The 18311-nt window shown below is 38.6% G+C and overlaps 1 protein-coding gene across 5 annotated transcripts in view; it reads left to right on the top strand.

The window, feature by feature from the left end:
- MAP3K13 (mitogen-activated protein kinase kinase kinase 13) overlaps nucleotides 1–18311 on the top strand; it is a 175499-nt gene that overhangs the window by 73520 nt on the left and 83668 nt on the right. Inside the window, exon 1 of one of the 5 annotated variants that reach the window (XM_066348050.1) lies at nucleotides 7286–7505. The exons of 3 other annotated variants lie outside the window; for them this stretch is intronic. The gene's annotated coding sequence lies outside the window, so the exon portion shown is untranslated. Of the gene's footprint in view, nucleotides 1–7285; nucleotides 7506–14026; nucleotides 14105–18311 lie in introns of those variants that run through there. One more of the 5 variants, XM_066348052.1, reaches the window with a different exon arrangement.

The following is an 18311-nucleotide window of genomic DNA, read 5'->3' as shown; positions in this document are numbered from 1 at the left end:
AAAAAAAAGCAGATGTCCACTATTCCCATATTTTGATCTTCCAATTATGTTGCCTGTACTCTAAGGCTAAAGTGGAAATGCCAAATAATATCTAGCTAAAGAAGGGGTAATTAAAACAGGATCAGAAGAATAGAAGCTAGGTGACTTTTTTTTTAACATGACCTCTCAGAAAGTAGCACAAATTTTATGTGAGTAATTAGTAATATAGAAAGTTTCCTTTTATTCTCTCAGTATGTTAAGTGCCTTTATAAACTCAAGATACTGTTTTTAGTCTCCCAAAAGTTTGGTTTATGGTACCATGCCAGAATTTGACTATTATGGAGTAATGTATGTCAGGGGTGTTAAATATTTTAATAATTGAGAAATCCATTTGCTTTTGGTTTGTTTCAATGCATTTTTATTATCGATTAGAGAAGAATTTTTATATATCCCATTTTTAGTCATCCTTTTGACAGAGATAAAACATTAAAACTTCATTAAGCTATTAAGATTTATTCTAAATAGCATATAAAATTTCCAGCAATTCCTCTTCTTCAACTGACTGTATATTTCATTATCTTTTGATAAAAAATATTGAAGACTTCAAATCCACTTACCTCATGATATTCTTCAAAGTTTGCCATAAATGTGTGACCTTTACTTTAGAGTTTTATTTTATCATGAAGATGATTGTAGGATTTACCAACATGAGACTTGCAGTTTTTTTTTAAGTTAATAGAGACGTATTTAGTCTACATTTTTATTTATAGTGTACCTTTTCAAAAGGGATTTGAAGTGCTTATCATGAAGTATATATACAATAAGGTTAACATAAATGAGCTCAAACCCAAAGCAAGGATTAAAAAGCAAATATACTCAATATAACACAAAAGCTAAAATAAAGTGTAGATAGGTATAAGTAGATAGATTGACTTGAGCATAAACTTGGCTCTGAGCTTCCCAGAAGCAGGGACAAAAAATGGAAATTAGTGGATTAAACTGTTACCATCTAAAAGATGAATGACTAATAAGTCTTCAACAACAAAAATCTTTTCCCTGGTAGTAAGTTTTAAAATGACTTCCCTTATGAATTTCTTACATGTTGCATCATGCAGGATAATGGACAACACAGAAACAACATGATAAAAGTACACCATAACATTAAAATCTAACTTAATGATAGTGATTCTAAAGGGTAGTAGCTGACAATATTTATCCTATGTAGCTTGTTCCTGATACAAGGTTTTGATTTTAGTGGTACTTATAAGAATGTTTTTCCTTAGATGTTTCTCAAAAATCGCTTTCTCACGTAGGCATTTAATGGGAGCTGGATAGCAACAACAGAAAATTGAAGTAATGGTCTGCTGAGGTTTTTGAAGATTGCATTGTGAACATTGAATATTGAAATCACTACTAAGAATCCATATGCTTTGAAAACTGGGAAAGTTAGGATTAATATTCTGATATGGATGGAAATGGAAAATTCTGAGCAGTGTTCCCACCTTAGTTTTACTTATTTTTATTTTTTCAGGTGAGAGGAGGGGAGTTAGTGAGGCAGACTCCCACATGCACCCCTACTGGGATCCATCCAGCAACCCCATCTAGAGATGATCTTCGAATACTGAGCTATTTTTAGTGCCTGAGGCTGATGTGTCAGACCAACTGAGCTATTCTCAGCATCTGGGTCCACTCTCCAATTGAGCCACTGGCTGCAGGAGGGAAAGAGGGAAAGTAGGGGGAATAGGAGGGGGAAGGAAGCAGATGGTTGCTTGTCCCGTGTGCCCTGACTGGGAATCGAACCCAGGATATCCATATACTGGGCCCAAACTCTATCCACTGAGCCATCAGCCAGGGCTTTCCCACCTTGTAGACAGATTGTTTTTCGTATTAGTTCATATCATTGCATACAGACTACATCTTTACAGAAAAAAATGTAGCTTTTTTATTTAGTTAGTTTTTATAAAGAGGGTTTTTGGTCAAATAGTTTAACTTACTGAGGGTTTCCCCCCTCTGCTTCAGAATCTCATAGACTATAGAGTATTTCCCGGCTTCCCAAAGGAAAATGATTTGAATAAGCTTTTTGGGGGAAAGATGTATCACTAATACATATTTTTAAAATTTCCTGCTAAGATCTGTTCAGGCTTTATTATAGCAAAATAAAGATTTTGTGTTCTTTTCTTTGGTTTTTATTGTTGGAACTGCACAGTTGATGAAATCTTTTCTTTTTATAACATTAAGTGGAAAGCGGAGAGACATACTCCCGTATGTGCCCCCCCCCCCCCAGCAAGTCCTCTGTGTGGTGATGCTCTGCCCATCTGGGGTGTTGCTCTGTTGCTAGGCAACTAATTGATTTTTTTTTTTTTTTAGCACCTGAGGCCAGGCCACGGAGCCATTGTCAGCGCCTGGGGTTAACTTGCTCAAACCATTTAAGCTATGGCTGTGGGAGGAGAAAGAGAGAGAGAAAGAGAGAGAAAGGGGAGGTGTGGAGAAGCAGATAATTGCTACTCCTGTGTGCCCTGACCAGGAATTGAACCTGGGACTTCCATACACCGGGCAATGCTCCTCTACCACTGAGCCAACTGGCCAGGGCTAAAATCTTTCTTATTGAGAGAGCAGAAGGGTCCATGGTTTTTAAATAATAGCAATAAAACAAAAACTGCTACCAGTATTATTCACTGAGTATCTTCTATATGCAGGTGTTGTGCCAGACTCTTTCCATGTGTTGTTTTATTTAACTTCCACAAAATAGGCAGAGACTATTATTATCCTCATTTTAATAATGAGAAAATGAAACTCAGGTTTCCCTGACTTTATGTAACTAATAAGTGGCAGTAACAAGATCTGAACCAAAATTTTTACTGGATTTTAACTACTATACAGTGTTGCCTATAAAAGAAATCTAAATCTTCAATGCATTGGCATTTGAGGTCATTATATTATTTTTTATCCTCGTATTTCTGACAAAAATTGCCACAGGGTCATAATACTTTGGATTTTTATCAGATTCTGGCTTAAATAAGTTATTTTTCTGTAAAAAACACATTTTTTCTCAAATAAAAACCCATATTTTTATATCAGAATAATTATACCTTAATTTCTATTCTTAAGTTTTTTTCTAATTATGAGTTTTGAATGTCTTCTTAGGAATGAGACCAGAGTGATCTAGTCATAATTGAAGTTGAAAAGGTTCATTTGCTTCTTAAAAGAGCTTTCTCACCTTGATAGTGACTTTGTAGTCTTCTACACTTAGCCTGTCCACATGCTGAAATAAAAAAATTACTTGTAATGATGAGACTTGGCTTGATATCTCTCAAATTACTGTGTCCCATACTGTAGCCACCAGCCACATGTGACTATTTATTTTTTAAGTTAATTAAAATTAAGTAAAATTTAAAATTCAGTTCCTAGACACCTTTCAAATGCTCAGGAGCCACATCTGGCTACTGTCTCAGCCAGCGAATGATAGAGCATTTCTATCAGCACAGGACCTTTCCCAGCATCGTTGCTCTGGAATGGGGATTTTTCATGGCCCTCTCTCCCTGCCTTCCTTCTGTCCCTAAAACAACAATGGCTCCCTCCAAAAATGACTGCTACAGCTTTAGTAATCTGGAAAGACAACTTATCTTTCCAATGATTTCCTGTGATATTTGACATGGAGAAAGTTTTGTTGGCCCAGCTAATATTTTTGCAGTACTGGGAAGCATGCTCACCCAGACTGAGACAGTTTACTATAATGCAAGTCCATAGAACGGCTAGTTTTTATTTGCCAGATTACATGAACCAACATCTCAGGTGGCAGTTATTAGAAGCGTTCTTAGACTGTTTTGTTGATTTGCTTCAGAGACTACCCCGACCCCTGGTGGATGTATTGTTTCTAAAGATAGTGCCGTCAAGCCTGACCAGGCAGTGGTGCAGTGGATAGCGTCTTGGACTGGGACACAGAAGACCCAGATTCGAAACCCCGAGGTCGCTGGTTTGAGTGAGGGCTCATCTGGCTTGAGCAAGGGCTCCACAGCTTAAGTAGTGTGGGGTTGCTGGCTTGAATATGGGATCATTGACATGATCTCATGGTCTCTAACTTGAGCCCAAAGATTGCTGGCTTGAAGCCTAAGGTTGCTGGCTCGAGCAAGGGGTCACTCGGTCTGCTGTAGCCCCCCAGTCAAGGCACAGATGAGAAAGCAATCAATAAACAACTAAGGTGCCACAACAAAGAATTGATGCTTCTCATCTCCCTTCCTGTCTGTCTGTCCCTATCTGTTCCTCTCTCTGTCTCTGTCTCTGTCAAAAAAAAAATAGTGCTGTTAAACCTTACAGCAAATGTAAGCTTTTGTAACAGATTAGCCATTTTATTGACATAGTCCACAAAGAGGTTGCTTGTCTTCTATGAGTTAGTCTGTAATATTTTGGAAGAAATTTTTTTCTGTAAATCTGATTTGTTTAGCATATCCTGGTTGGTTTTGACTGCTGTTAAAAGAAACAGATGTCTTTTCTTTTTTGTCATTCCACTTGTAGATTCTAAAATAATGTGAATACATGGACATATTGCTATAGGCCAATATGGTGCCCTCAGGCCTATGAAGAAAATACCAGTACTGCATTGGTTTTGAGCACTCCCATCTTACATAGTTAAATTTCTTCAGTTTATTTTTTTCCATAATGATATTCCACAGTAAGCTCCTGCAGAGAAATTTGTTGAGCATGATGTTTGCCAATGATATTCTATTGCTTTAGTATATAGAACAGCACACTGAACATCTTTGCTGGAAAGTTTTCTTTTTCCAAATAAGCTAAGCAGTGTGCAATATTTACCAGTGTAGGGTTTGAATTCTCCATAAGAAAGAGGCAAATGTTTTCCTTCTCTCAGCTGTACAAATAATCTGACTGAGAGAACAGATCTCTGTTCAGAATGTTCCTGGTCACCGGACACTTCATAACTGAGGCCTTTATTAATCACTATTGTTCCAGGTTCAAGGACTTAAGGCCATTTCCCAAATTCAAAAAGTTGTGATCAGTATTAGGAAAGTATTGGTAATTGTGAAACAAAGTGATAGGACACAGGGGCTGCAAATTATATTAATCTCCACTTTTGTGTAATTTTGAACTTCTTTAAATAGTAAAGAAATGTCACAAGTTATTTGTGTTTGTGCTATTGAGGTATATGAGTTCCTTATGTATTTTGAAATTAACCCCTAATCAGATATATGGTTTGCAGATATTTTGTAGTGCTCTTTTCATTTCATTGATTATTTTCTTTGCTATGCAGAAGCTTTTTATTTTGATGTAGTCCCATTTATATATTTTTGTTTCTGTTGCCTGTGCTTTTGATGTTATATCCAGGAAATTATTGCCAAGACCATTGTGAAGGATGGGTAAAGAGCTTGAATAGACATGTCTATTCCAAATAAGACATACAAATGGCCAACAGGTATATGAAAAGAAGCCTAAGGTCATTAATTATCAGGAAAATATGGATCAAAACTACAATAAGATATTACCTTATATTCTTAGGTTGGCTATTATTAAAGAATAGAAAATAGTATTGGCAAGGTTGTGAAGAAAATAGAACCCTTGTACAACTTTGTTGGTGAGGTTAGTAGGAATGTAAATGGTGCAGCAGCTATGATAAACAGTATGGAGCTTCCCCATAAAAGTAAAATAGATCCAGCTATCTCATTTCTGGGTATATGTATTAAAATTTTGATTCAGGATCTTGAAGAGATATTCATAATCCCATGTTCATTGCAGCGTTATTTCCAATGACTAAGAATGGGAATAATCCAAGTGTCAGTTGCAGATGATGAATGAATAAAGAAAGTGTGGGATATACACACAAAGGAATATTATTCAGTCATGAAAAAGAGGAAATCCTGATGTTTTTTGATAACATGGATGAACCCGGAAGACATTATATTAAGTGAAATAATCCAGTCTCAAAAAAGACAAATACTGCATGATTCTACTTGTGTGCGAAATCATATAGCCAAACTCATAGAAACAGAGAATACAATAGTGACTGCCAGGAGCTGGGAAGAGGAAATGGGGAGTTGTTATTCAAAAGGTATAAAGTTTCAGTTATGCTAGATGAATAAGTTCTAAAGATGTGCTATAAACATAGTGCCTATAGTTACAACACAATATTTTATTGTGTACTTCAAAATTTGCTAAGAGTGTGATCTCATGTTAAGTGTTCTTACCACAAAAACCAAAACCAAAAACAACAAAGAATCCACAAAAGAACACAGGGAAACTCTTAAAGATGTTAGATAAGTTTACTACCTTGACTATGGTAATAGTATCACAGATGTTTGCATAGGTTCAAACTCATCAAATTTTACATATTAAATATGTACAGTCTTTGCATATCAATTATACTTTAATAAAACTGTTAAAGTTTAATTTTTTCAAATGTCATGAACTCTTTGGATGAATTTAATACAATTGTTTTAGCTGTTAAAAATGAGATATTTTACTAAAATCAAAATTTGCTCCAAGATTCATTAAGAGCTCTTTGGGAGCTGTGTCTGAGTGGAATGTTAGAAGTTTATTAGACCAATGAGGAAATGTTCTACCTAATTAAAAAGTAGCAATAAATTACTCTTCCACACCCACTTTTGATGCATCACAAAGGTCAGCAAGATGATATTGTTCTACAAAACAATTATATTTATGTAATATTGTCTTACATATTCTTATTTCCTTAGTCACTAAGTTGTTTTGCTACTATTTTGCTCTGACAAGTCTTGGTGTGCAGGGCAAACATGTCCCTTGGTCATCAGTTTTGGAAACTATTTCCCTGACTTTGATTTTTTTTTTTTAAATCACCAGATCAAGCACATTGCTGAAGAGCAAGAAAAGTGTTAAAGAAAATAGCTTTAACAAATAAAAGAGTTTCATTTCTCTATATCCATTTTTGGTAGAATTGATTTCATTTAAATTCTATTTTGATCCTCTGATTCAATAGCAATAATGTTTTCGTGACTATCACAGCTTGAAAATACACACCCGCCTAGCACAGGTACACACACACACACACACACACACACACACACACACACACACACACACCCTCCTCTATCACAGCGACTCTCTCTCTTTCTCTCTCTCTCTCTCTCTCTCAGCCTCTAAGCCTCTCACCCTCTCACCCTCCTCAAGCTGCCAGTCTGTCTTGAGGCTGTGGCAGACGCCTGATTGGCAGGCTCTGTTTATTCTGTGACCAGATTCCTCCTAAAAGGAGGCAGGCCATTCCTGCCTGAAGCCTATTGGCCGGAACTGCTCTGGACCCTCCCTTTTTTTTCATGGCACACACCACAGTAGTCTGTGCGGAATCCTAAACCAGACCAATTTACATCCATTCATGAATCTGTGACGTCAGCAAGCCTTCGGGCTCCTTTGCGGTGGGCTGTTGGATTGTGTGGGTGGAATCCCCCACCCCCTTATTTTTCCAATTCTGCAAGGCTTTTTAAATTAATCTTTCATCTTTTTAAAGCAAGAAAATGGAACTGCATGTGTAGGAATTCTTCATTGTTGTGAGTATCGCACTCTATTTTTCTGTTTCCTCAGCATATATTTCACAAGGACAGATGGAGAATGTGTTTGGGATTTGAGGTGATTAAAAAGCTGATATTATCGAGGGAGACAAGGTAAGAGAGACAGACAGATAGAGACAGAGAGAAACCTGAAACCCCCGTTACAGCTAGGAGCCTCTGAAAGTGACAGCTGGTTTTCCTTTGCTTGTTTGCCTGCTAGACGTGGACATTTTTCATTTACGGTTCTGCACGTTACCTCTGGATGCTGGCTTGGCTTTCCTTAAAGGGAGATTCATTTCTCTGCGCGATGATGCGGATTGTATTGAAGGAAAAGCCTGGAACTGATACCAGAAAGGTGCTGGGGAAAGCTGGGCCAGCTAGAAGGAGCAGGCTCTGTCCTGCTGACCGCTTGTCTTCCTTCCTACTGTCCTTTCTGTTGTTTCTCACCCTTCACCTTGTTCTTGTTTCAAAATTGTGTAATTGTGTGACAACCAATATCTTGAGATTGTAATTTGGGGAAGATGAATACTTGTCCAACCATTTCCCCCAAAAGCTTTTATTATGGGAGCTGTAGTGGTGTGTTTATATGTATTTGTAGCTCTTTATGTCACTCTGCATACTTTATTTATATTTTTAAGAACCTAAAAACCTACACCAGAGACAAAAGAGAAATTATTCTTAAATTCTGACTTTCTCATATCCCCTAATGAAAACTAAGGTTTCTTAATATATCCCATAATTATATTGTGTGAATACATACATGACTATTTTTCTAAGATACTGAAAATAGTTTATTTGACAGTGTTTGGGAAACATGGAAAAGTTCTGATATGTTCACTGTATTCAGTTAGTTTGATAGTTTGCTTGGAGTTTTAACAAAAAGTTAGTGTTTGTGATTGAATATTTTTTCCAAGGCTCTAGTTTATTCTGGTGAAAATTATGATAGTAAAGAAGAGAGATGTGACATTGTGACACGTTCCGCCCTGGGCAGCTCCTGAACCTGAATAATCCAATAGCATTTTTCAACTGCCTCACTTTGAGCAATTTATATTCTAGTTTATAGCTGTACCTGGTTGTCCTTTCTAGTGAGAGAGGAAGCAAAATATTTGTTATTTCTTATCACCTAGCCTTGTCATGTTTACCTTGTATAATCAATATTTAGTTTTGAGAATTTCATATTCTAATCTTTTCTCATGAAACAAGGCGTCTAGATTATGGCTCTAGTGATATCTTTAGAATTTCCTTATTAATGACTCTTCCAACTATAAACTCATTTCATTTCACAATTACCTGAGGATTTAGAATTCTGTTTTGTTTCTCATCTTGGCATTGCCCTCACTCCTTGTTTTTCTGAGTTCATTTAAACTCACTAGTGTTACAAAGGGAGAGCTTCTGCCTAATTCTGAACCAGATCTTTGTCCTATATTCAGACAACTGTGGTTTCATATTTTGCTATTTTTTAATGTACTGGGTTAAACAAATGATATAGTTTCCTATCTTTGTAAACACCTAGACTTATTTCAAAAATTTTTGGTGTGTACCTTCCGAGACTTTGTTGAAAGTAGCAATTTCAGAGTAATTTTAAATTATTGAACTCTACTAGATCATTGCCAGATCAAAAGACTGAATTCTTAGGATTAAAAAAAATGTGTTTAATAATCAGACTCATCATAAGAGATAATGATCAGATTCTGTTTTTTTTATATACGTTTTGCTGAGAGAAAGCTTTATTTCCATGCAAGAAATATAGTCTGCATTATGGATTTAGTAAAGTAAAACTGTCCCTTTAAGACCGAGAGTGGCTATAGAATTTCCCTCTCTTCACTCTTAGTGGCTGTGTTCTAGATTATATTTATTTTCATGTATAGTGTACTTGTAGGGAAAAAACAATAACTCTTAATTGTTTAATATCAAACAATAAAATCCTGTGTATCAGTGACTGTCAATAGATGGCTTTCTGTTTAAAAATTGAAGCTGCTCCAGAAGTAGGAATTAATTTATTTAGTAAACAAAGTCAGTCAAAGCAGAGCCATGTCCTGAGGAACTGCCAAAAGAATGGCTCCTAAGGGCGAGAGGCTACATCTAATGGTATATGATGAAGCAACCACACCTTGGATGGCAGAACTGGTCAGTTTGGTTTGCACTGTCTACCTACCCTCTCTTGATGTGCTACCACTGAATTAATTACTTGGGGAGTTCAGATGAATCGAGATAGTCAAGATGGCCAATTCTGCCAAGCTGGCAGCCTGACCCTTGCAATTTTAATTAAAATAAACAACTTTTCCCCCCAAACACTCTTTTACTTTAAAAAATTGTAAAGGTATCACTTTTCTGCTCTGTGTTAGTTATTATTCCTTAAGGATAAGGAGGAAGGAAAGATTTAGAAGATGCCATCTTTGCCCCTAAGGAATCTAGAAGGTGAGTTACTATCCAAGATACAGTGTGTGGATCATAAACTGGTCTCCATAAATAGACTTTAAGATTGGAATTACCTGGGGGCAGATGCTCACTTGCTCTCTTTCTCTACCCCCCCCAACATCTCTCTCTCTTTCCTCTTCAGTGATTTTTAGTACTGTATATTTAGAGAGTTGTTCAGCCCTCACCATGATCAATTTTAGAACATTTCATCGCTGCAGAGGGAAACCCCACATCCATTAGCAGCCGATCCTCATTTCCCCTCAGCTCCCTCCCCCGCCGCCATCCCTGGGCAACAACCAATGTGATTTTATATTCAGATTTGCCTGTTCTGATCATTTCATAGAAATGAAATCATTCAAGGTATGGGTTTTTTTTAATGACTAGCTTCTTTAGCTTCTTACGAGGTTTTCAAAGTTCATCCATGTTATAGAATATATTAGTGCTTCATTCCTTTCTGTTACTGAATATCACATTGTACAAATATACTACATTTATCCGTTTCATTGATGGACATTTGGGTTGTTTCCACTTTGGACTGTTATGAATACTGCTACTATATAAATTTGTGAACACTTTTTTGTGTGAAAATATGTTTTTATTTCTCTTGGTTATATACCCAGAAGTAGAATTACTGGGTCATATGATAACTGTACAGTTAACATTTGCCGGAAATACAAACTGTTTTCCAAAAGCTGCTGCACCACTTTATATTTCCAGCAGCACTGCATGAGGTTTTCTACTTCTCCACATCCTCACCAACACATTATTTTTCTTTTTGACTACAGACATCTTTGTAAGTTTGAAGTGGTAACTCCTGTGGTTTTGGTTACATTTCCCTAATGTCTAATGATTTTGAGCATCTTTTCATGTGCTTCTTGACCATCTGTACTCTTCTTTGCAGAAATGTCTGTTCTATTCACCTTTAGCCCATTTAAAAAATTAGTTAACTGTATTTATCTTTTTTATTATTGAATTTAAGTGTCCTTTATATATTCTGGATACAAGTTCTTTATCAAATATATGGCTTGCGAATATTGTGTTATATTTTGTGGGTTTTCTTTTCACTTTCTTGATGTTGTTTGCTGCACAAAATTTTAGATTTTGATAAAGTTCAATTTCTCTATTTTTTCTTTTGTTGCTTGTGCTTTTGGTGTCATAGCTAAGAAGGTTTTGCCTAACCCAAGGTTTAGGAAAATTTACTCCTGTTTTTTTCTAAGACTTTTATAGTTTTAGCTCTTACATTTAAGTCCATTTTGAGTTCATTTGTGTGCTTGGGTTCAATTTCATTCTTTTGAAGGAGGGTGTCTATGCAGGTCCAGCAATATTTGTTTACAAGACTGCTCTCCCACTCCTCCCCCAATTGAATCGTCATGTCTTCCTACCAGGAAACTTAAAAAAATACTGATGCCATGCTCCTGCCTCCAGATTCATATTTAAGTAGTCTGTGATGGGCCTAGACATCTGTATTTTATTTTCTTTTTCTTTTTTTTTTTTTTTTTTTTTAATTTTTCTGAAGCTGGAAACAGGGAGAGATAGTCAGACAGACTCCCGCATGCGCCCCACCGGGATCCACCCGGCACGCCCACCAGGGGCGACGCTCTGCCCACCAGGGGGCGATGCTCTGCCCCTCCGGGGCGTCGCTCTGCCGCGACCAGAGCCACTCTAGCCCCTGGGGCAGAGGCCAAGGAGCCATCCCCAGCGCCCGGGCCATCTTTGCTCCAATGGAGCCTCGGCTGCGGGAGGGGAAGAGAGAGACAGAGAGGAAAGCGCGGCGGAGGGGTGGAGAAGCAAATGGGCGTTTCTCCTATGTGCCCTGGCCGGGAATCGAACCCGGGTCCTTCACATGCTAGGCCGACGCTCTACCGCTGAGCCAACCGGCCAGGGCCGACATTTGTATTTTCTAAAAGCTCCCCAGATGATTTTAATTTGCAGCCAGGGTTGAAAACTATTGGTGTGGACAAAGGGATAGTCTTAGAAAAGAAGAGGAGAAGATGAGTTAAGACACACAATTCTGATATGGAAATGAAAGAAGTAAGGAATATTAAGAAGATTCAGGCCCTGGCTGGTTGGCTCAATGGTAGAGCATCAGCCTGGCATGTGGAAGTCCTGAGTTCGATTCATGGACAGGACACACAGGAAAAGTGATCATCTGCTTCTCTACTCCTCCCTTCTCCCCTTTTTCCTTCCCCCTCTCCTCCCCTCCCACATCCATGACTCATTCAAGCAAGTTGGCCCTGGGCACTGAGGATGGCCTCACCTCAGGTGCTAAAATAGCTCAATTGCCAAGCCACAGAGCAGCGGCCTCAGATGGGCAGAGCATTGCCCCATAGGGGGCTTGCTGGGTTGATCCAGTTGGGGCACATGTGGGAGTCTGTCTCTGCCTCCCCGCCTCTCATTTAATAATAATAAAAACTAAATTGAATTAAATTTTAAAAAAAGATTCATACCAGAAAGCATGGATTTTCTTGCTAAGTAGGAGTTAGTCATTTTCAAAGGGTGAGGACATAATTGGAAGTTAGTGAAATATGTTAAATTAAAAGAAGAAAAGAAACTAATATTTATTAAGCACCTTCTACTTGCCTATAAATCTGCTAAGAGCTTTCACATACATTATTTCATTTAAAATATAACCCTCACCCTGGCCAGGTAGCTCAGCTGGTTAGAGCATTGTCCTAATACACCAGGGTTGCAGGTTTGATCCCCAGTCAGGGTACATACAAGAATTAACCAAAAGGCCCTGGCCAGTTGGCTCAGTGATAGAACATCCACCTGACATATGGATGTCCCAGGTTCAATTCCCGGTCAGGGCACCCAGGAGAAGCACCTATCTGCTTCTCCACCCCTCCCCCTCTTGTTCCTCTCCCCCCCCCCTTCCTCTCCTGCACCCATGGCTTGATTGGAGTAAGTTGGCCCCGGGGGGGGGGGGGGGCTGAGGATGGCTCCATGGCTTCACCTCATGTGCTAAGAAGAGCTTGGTTGCTAAGCAATAGAGCAATACCCTAGATGGGCAGAGTATTGCCCCCTACTGGGCTTACTGGGTGGATCCCAGTCAGGGTACATGCAGGAGTCTGTCTCTCTGCCTCCCCTCTTCTCACTGAATTAAAAAAAAAAAGGATCAACCAATGAATGCATAAATGAGTGGAATAACAAATCTATATTGCTTTCTCTTCCTCTCTCTCTCAAAATCAATCAATAAAAATTTAAAATACAACCTTCATGAATATGATGTAGGTACTATTACTCCCATTTTACAAATGAGAAAACAGGTTCAGAAAGGGTCTGACTCAGGGGTCCCCAAACTTTTTACACAAGGGGCCAGTTCACTGTCCCTCAGACCATTGGAGGGCCGGACTATAAAAAAAACTATGAACAAATCCCTATGCACACTGCACATATCTTATTTTAAAGTAAAAAAACAAAACGGGAACAAATACAATATTTAAAATAAAGAACAAGTAAATTTAAATCAACAAACTGACCAGTATTTCGATGGGAACTGTGCTCCTCTCACTGACCACCAATGAAAGAAGTGCCCCTTCCAGAAGTGCGGCGGGGGCTGGATAAATGGCCTCAGGGCGCCGCATGCGCTCCGCGGGCCGTAGTTGGGGGACCCCTGGTCTGACTCAATTTTCAAATTCAGTTCTAATTCTTTTTTTTTTTCTGACACAGATAGCGAGAGAGACAGAGAGAGGGACAGACAGGAAGGGAGAGAGATAAGAAGCATCAATCCTTCGTTGCAGTTCCTTAGTTGTTCATTGATTGCTTTCTGATATGTGCCTTGACACAGGGGCTACTGTAGAGCGAGTGATTCCTGCTCAAACCAGCAACCTTGGGTTCAAGCCAGCGACCTTTGGGCTCAAGCCAGCGACCATGGGGTCATGTCTATGGTCCCACGCTCCAGCCAGAGACCCCATGCTCAAGCTGATGAGCCCATGCTCAAGCTGGATGAGCCCGCACTCAAGCTGGTGACCTTGGGGTTTCGAACCTGGGTCCTCTGCGTCCCAGTCCAATGCTTTATTCACTACACCACTGCCTGGTCAGGCTCAGCTCTAATTCCTAATCCCATTATTTCTCTTCATTTACCATGAATTTTGATCATTGAGTCCTACCAGGAGTTGTTATTGGTACAGTCCAGCATGAATCTTTCATCTTCTGTAGGACTGCTCTGGACTGGACAAAGGGTAAGAGAAGTATGGTGGTTGGGGTCATACAGGGATGTGTTGGCACAGTAGAAGATACAAGAGTGGGAGTAAAAGATTTTCATGTGACACCTAGTTATGGAGCCGAGGCTGGCTATACTCTGCCTAGATGCAACTGGCAGGAAGAAGTCTAAGAGGATGGAGGGCCAATATCTGAGGCATGCAAGGATGAGCAAAGGGAATTATTTTGAGACCACGATGGAAAAGAGGATATATCAAATAAAATCTTTAGGTGTAGAAGTGTTAGCATTCATTTGATCAACAAATATTATTGAGCATTTACTATATGTTCTCTGTACTGAGTACACAGCAGTGGAAAAAACACAAAAATTCTTGCCCTCTTGGGCTTATTTTATTGGGGTAGACAAAGAATGAATAAGTAAATTGTGTTTAGATGATGATAAATGTTAAGGAGCAAAATAAAAGTGGGAGGGGACTAGAGACTGCTGGGGTTAGGGAAGAGTAAAAAAGAGACCCTTTGGCCTGACCTGTGGTGGTGCAGTGGATAAAGCGTCGACCTGGAAATGCTGAGGTCGCCGGTTCGAAACCCTGGGCTTGCCTGGTCAAGGCACATATGGGAGTTGATGATTCTTGCTCCTCCCGCCTTCTCTCTCTCTCTCTCTTCTTTCTAAAATGAATAAAAAATAAAAAACAAAAACAAAACAAAAAAAGAGACCTTTTTGTTGTATAGTCTTTGTGCAGACATAGATTCCTCGAAGAGACTGAGGAACCATCTAACTGAGGTTGACCAGTCAGGCATTTTGGATAAAGAGTTCTAAGTACTAAAACTTAAAGTTGATAGTATTAACCTTTTGTTTACCACTTCATCCCAGCACCCAGCAGAGTAGACATTCATGAACATTTGTTTATTGTGTGACACAATTTTTTTGGATTAGTGAGTTGTCCACTGGGTGGAGGCCAGGGCAGGGCTGGTGCTTGGGAGATATTTTCAAACTCTGCGTGCTGTCCTATTAGTATTGATCCTTCTAGGTATGTTTGTAAGTAAGTAAAATGTAAACCTTTTTTCTCTACCTAGAAAATTGCTTATATTAATAATGGATAAAAATCAACACGACGTCTTTTACCTTCCATAAGGCACAAGATGCGATGAGAGAGGAATTGGACTAAGACTACGTACAAGGACCTATATAGCAGTCTCAGGTCACCTTTGGCAAGACATCTCCCAACTTTTTAAATTTTTTTCTCAGCTTTGGATTTAACATACAAGATGAAGAAATTGTTTTTCATGATCTCAAATGTCCTTTCTAACTTTAACATGGTAGAAGGATCTTACAATCTGGTTATTACCAAGATCAATAGGCAAGTGACAATTTCTAAGACAATTTGGTTAAAATCTTTTACTCTATTTCTTTCATAGCAACTTTGTAGAGGTTTAGCCCCCTTGGGACGCTGCTATACTTAAGGAGGCGGAGAAAGTGTCAGAAGTGTCACGAGATACCTGGGTGACATACAAAGGTTAAATCACTTTCAGATTGCCCAGAGACTTCCTTGTAAGTGGGAATAGAGTCCTGATGAGATCTGACCTTACCATCCTTTAGCATGCCCGTCATAAATGTCATCTGGCTTAGCCATTGTTCTTTGTAGTCAAGAGAGAGCTTTCATTACATGAGAATTTGGGAGTCTGGGCTAATATGGGATGTGACTACAGATGATCTATCTAATAACCTCAGTTTTGTTGTGTGTTGTAGCCTTTTCCTTGACCTGACTTTCATTAGTGCTATTAAGAAACAAAACTCATCATATTAGCACTTTCTGTCCGTCTCTTACTACCTCCTATCATTCTCTAACTCAGGCTGAAGCTTGATGAAGATAGAAAGACTGCAGTAAATAAGAAAATGAAGATGCATTAAATGAGTATAACCAGTGTTTGAAAAAAATAAGATTTTGTCATTTGCATGAGGGTTACTAGCTTTTGAAAATTACTCTTTTGTCCAAATAAGAAGTTGGTTGATGGATTGGTGTTTTAAATTTGCAGATCTTTTTTGTCAAAGAAAAAAAATAAATTAAAAATATTATAAAAAAAATCTGTTTTATATTTGTGTTCATCAATCTAAAGTTTTTCTTATATCCTTTTTTATTTGTATAAATAGTCAAGCAGAGAAGGCTAATGCTAGTCCTAACATCTACTATAATTTCAATAGTGGTTCCATTTAGTAATAATACTTATATGTGTAGCAGTGTGGTGAAAATAGCTTTCAGAAAGAAACGATATATTGCAGGACAGTCCTAAGAGAATGTGTAGTAACTGTGCAATTTTAGTTGTTTAAAATTTTTGAGGAAAAACAATGTAAGACAGATGGTATTGTTTTTAGTGTGCTTATTTGTATTGTAAACTCCTGGGCTGGGGGTAGTAGTAGAATTGAACTTGACTCGAAGGATATGTTCGTGAAATTCTAGATTCTGAGGGCAAAGGGCTTAGAAGTAACCAAAGACAAAGCACTGGAGAAAGGTGATGGAGGACCCAGGGAGACTGTGGCCGAGCTGATGGCTCAGGGATGGGTTCAGGCAGGTGCAGCCAAGACAGCGGTTTCCATCTTTAACCAAAGAAAGTAGAGCCGGGACCCAAACTGAAAAAGACGTTTTTAGAGACCTAAGGAGGGCTATCACAGTTGCTATTACAAAAGAGAGCTCAATTTGCAAAACAAGCCCACTGAGGCCTCTTGTTACCCCCAAGGCACTGAGCCTGCATTTCTAGTAGCTGGCCCGCCTGCCTTTAATGGGACACATTAGGCTATCTGCAGGCGTGTATAATTGAGACTCCTGAGATCAAGCCCACCAGAATACAAAGCCATGACCACTTTTCCCAGGGAAAATAGTCTTTTGAGGAAAGTGAGATTAAGCATTTTACTAATTACTCACCAGTTATTTCCTGTCATATAATAAATTCAAATACATATGTACACTAAGGAGAAACAGATGCAGCATACCTTTGGATATTTCTAGTCACTGTTTTCTAGGTGTAAATTACAGGCTCATTTAAAACCTTTGCCAAACGTAGAAACTCCTGGGAAATACCCACCTGAGACTGCAGCTGCTAGGGGTCAAGAGCCAGTGTGAAAAGACATTGTACTGCTTTGCCAGGTTTTCCCTCCCTTCTCCTCAGCTCCCCCCTCCTATTTCTGGCCATGTTTGAACAGAATTTCTTCCATCTGTTTGTCTAAGCAAAAATAACTGAACATTTGCTTTGTACTGCTTATGTTAATTTTCAAACCTAGGCTCTAATCTCATCCTTAAATATTCTCAGAGACTTGGAGACCAGAGTAGATTTTTGTGAGAAGAAAAAAACAATTACATAATCCGTTATGTTTTCTGTAGTGATCTTTTCTCCAAACGGGGCTCTGCCCACACACACTGAGACAGAACTCACTCCTGTCACCTGCTCTCCTCTGATCAAAGTTGTCTACGTTGATGCGGATTTCCCTTAACTGAATTTTGTACCTTTGATAGTGGCTTTTGTTAGAATCAAAGTGCCTTTGCCATGGATTGTTTTATAAATACTTCTCTCTTTTTTCTGCTACCTATTTGAAAGACCATGGAATAGTTTTAAAAACAAAGAACAGCAAGCCAACCAGATTCTAAAAGCTTTGGACCAAGTCTGGAAAATAAAGAGAAATGACCAAGATAACCTCATTATTAATGCCGAGCGAAAGGGCCTGTAGGGCAAGGAAAAGGGGTCACTGCAAAGGAGTACCTATTCAGGTCAAAAAGAAAATAATGTCATTACTATGAAAATAGTTTGCCAGGCTCGTGATCGATATGAACCATAGTTGTGCTTTACCTGAACTGCATATGACCTGTACTCAGAAATGTATTTACTCTGGAGAGTAGTTATGCATTGGAATGGACTGTGTCCTGGGCTTGGAGATTCAGGGTGAGAAAACTTAGTCTGGAGGCTTTCATCTTCTATGAGAAATCTCTGGTTTATTCCTGAGTAGCCGCAGTCAAAGACCAAAGACCAGGAAACTAAGGTTGGGAGCCTTGTTTTGAGACCTAGTCCTTTATTGCTGTACATTGTCACAGAAAACCAAAAAAGAAAAAAAAAACATTTCTTTGACAAATTTTATGAAGCAGATTCTTCAGATTATCTTATTTCTGTATGTAATTCATAAAATATAACATCTTTATGAAAAACTACTCAATAAGAATTTTTTCAGATACTTTAATAGAT

The sequence above is a fragment of the Saccopteryx leptura genome, chromosome 8 (genome assembly GCF_036850995.1).
Source record: "Saccopteryx leptura isolate mSacLep1 chromosome 8, mSacLep1_pri_phased_curated, whole genome shotgun sequence".
NCBI lineage: Eukaryota > Metazoa > Chordata > Mammalia > Chiroptera > Emballonuridae > Saccopteryx > Saccopteryx leptura.
This window is presented reverse-complemented; position numbering and strand designations above follow the sequence as displayed.